Source organism: Physeter macrocephalus, chromosome 5 (genome assembly GCF_002837175.3).
Source record: "Physeter macrocephalus isolate SW-GA chromosome 5, ASM283717v5, whole genome shotgun sequence".
In the NCBI taxonomy this organism is placed as follows: domain Eukaryota; kingdom Metazoa; phylum Chordata; class Mammalia; order Artiodactyla; family Physeteridae; genus Physeter; species Physeter macrocephalus.
Window position 1 is genome coordinate 27,585,078 of NC_041218.1, and position 2,697 is coordinate 27,587,774.

The 2,697-nt window shown below is 40.7% G+C and overlaps 1 long non-coding RNA gene across 1 annotated transcript in view; it reads right to left on the reverse strand.

Annotated features, from left to right (window-relative positions):
* Nucleotides 1–854: 854 nt before the first annotated feature.
* The window catches only part of LOC112066111 (uncharacterized), a 65,551-nt gene continuing 63,708 nt past the window's right edge, over nt 855–2,697 (reverse strand). The window contains exons 5-6 of the long non-coding RNA XR_008617335.1: nt 1,177–1,268; nt 855–964 (exon numbers count right to left, since the gene is read on the reverse strand). This is a non-coding gene — a long non-coding RNA (uncharacterized lncRNA). The remainder of the gene's footprint in view (nt 965–1,176; nt 1,269–2,697) is intronic.

Consider the following 2,697-nt stretch of genomic DNA (forward strand, 5'->3'; position numbering starts at 1 on the left):
CAGAAGACAGACAGTTTTCTGTTATATCAAGAAAGTTAAGTGACCATTCAGAAAAAGAGATGTATGATCTAGGGGATTTTCTTGACTACAGATTTTAAATTACAGAGGATATAATGGACAGGTTTGTCAGGTCAGGGAGGGATGTGAATTTGGCTCCATGACAGGATATAGAGGAAAATGCAAGTGATAAAAATAACCTGGGAGTTTGGGCTTTATGTGTTAAAGGCATGATGGAATGCATTCTGATGGAGTCCAGAGGGAGGTAAATCATCAGTTCCAATTACAGCCTCCTACTTGTCATTGGTATCTTAGATATTTTGTAGTGAGAAGTATTGGGAAAGGGACATCATTTTGCCAATAGCATTCAGAGTTCTGTGGGCCTCACTTTCAATTCTGCCCAGGACAGGGTCAAAGTTGAAAAAGATGTGGTTTAGCTTTTTGTTATGCATGTTCTTCAACTAAAATGTGAACCAATTAACATGGTTCTAAACACACGTGCGTGTGTGCGTGTATGTGTGTGCGTGTGTGTGTGTGTGTAGAGACATATATACAGATATATATGTCTATATACATCTCCAAATTCATATGTAATTGGGGATTTCATTCTTTCCACTCAATGACAGTAAACCTTGTGACGTCTCCCTGATAGATATATTTTTTACATATGATGAAATCAACAACCACTAAGTTCATTATGATAACACTTAATTAACTTAGGATCCAGTAAAAAAATCACACTGCGGTTTACAACAACTTTAAACCAACAAAGGTTTATAATAACATCATAGAGGCTCTTACAATGTGCTGTGGGGCATTCCATACATAGGTGAAATTTTCCCTCAAGGCATGTCTTGTTTGCATGAAAGCTGGAGCCCTGTAGAAGCCACGCGGCATCAATAGATTTTTTTTTTACCTGCAGGTTACTTACAGTTTTGATTTTCTCAGAGAGATCCATAGTAGTTTTCTAAAAAGACAAAGAAAAGAAATAATGATTAAAGCAAATTTGACTCCATAGAGCATTTGTTCAAATTCACCCAATTTCCAATTTCTAATAAAATGATGTCAGGTCAAATTCAAATTATTTAAATTCCCCTACAAAAAATTAATAACAAAGGAGTAAAAAATTTTCTATAAAGCTTATAAAATACAGACTTAGACTTTGGTTCGCTTACTTACATAGATTGCCATGGTGTTAGAGCCATCTCAGTCTGATGGCCTCAAGGACACTGGAGTCCAGACATATTTTCTGATCTTCACGGAGTCTAGGACTGTGGGAGAAAACATGAATCTTCCCTGCAGACAGGTTTCCAATTTGTAAGATCTGTCAGATGAACTCAGGCTCCCTGAAAGAGATTCGGCTGGAGGGGGTACAAGAAGAGTATAGTATTCTTGAAGGGTAGGTAGATTGAGGTCCAGCATCCAAAGATTGGAGGGAACAGGTACAAGCACAAGTGTGAGACTGGGCTTGACCATCTTCTGACCCGTCTTTGTTTCCTCCCTTCAAGAGCTTGCCTGCTCTGGATAAAAGAGAACAATGATATAGAAGAAAGCACTGTGATTCCTACTGCCACAGGGACCTATAATTTCCCCGTGGAATTAAAATAGCAAGCTTCTCAGATATCTGGGGAGAGATAAGAAGATCACTATTTCGAGGAGTGGAGTAGATTGGTAGCCACACAGAAAAGGGCTGGGACAAACCCCCTGAGTAAACTGTGACAAGGCATCATAAAATCAGAGCAAAGGACATTTGAGCAGAAGGAAGGCAACGTGCTGATTAAGTCAGGATCTTTCTTCCCCCTTTTCCTCTAGGGCTCCTCAAGTTACAAATTGGAGGGGACAGAGTAAAGCATTGTCTAGCCACACGAGGGGTCTCAGACACTGGAGTTTGTGTGTTGTTACACATGTGAACCATTTATCCTCAATGGTGGGTAAAGTCAGGAAAATTATGTGAATAACCACACTCATCACATGTTTCTTTAGGAAAAAAGTGTCATGTCATATATGCCCTTTACTACTGTGCTTTATTCACATCAGGTGGGTGGTGGCTTGTGAAGGTATTCAGCCAGGCTATAGGGAGGGAAAGCTACATTTTCTTCACATGACTATAGTACAGTATGAGTAAATTGTGAATTACAGTATAAGGGTATATAAATAACCAACAGATTATATGAAGTTGAATCATTTCTGTAAGTTAGACAACCCAGAGTGCCACCTGAGTTCAAAACATGAAGATATCAAATGTGGTTAAAAAAAGTCTTGATAAGCTTTGAGCTAGAAGTGTATTTGAGGCTTGAAGTTAAGCAGGATTTGAACAGGCTGAATTTGCAAAGGGACTCCAGATGGAGGGAAGAGCAGGAAGAAAACTACAGAGGAAGAGAGACAAAGGGCCTGCACAAATGGTAACACACACTGCTTTGCGAGGTGTAGATAGCTCGAGATGGAGAAGTCTAGCAGGAAGTTAGGAATTTTTCTAGAAGTGTAGAACTGGGAATCTTCTTTGTTGAGGAGGCGGTTGACACAAAGGCAGAAAATATCTACAGACAAAAGATGAGACAGGAAGACTTTGAAGATCACCTCAAAATTGAAGAAGGAGAGGGCTTCCCTGGTGGCGCGGTGGTTGCGCGTCCGCCTGCCGATGCAGGGGAACCGGGTTCGCGCCCCGGTCTGGGAGGATCCCACGTGCCGCTGAGCGGCTGG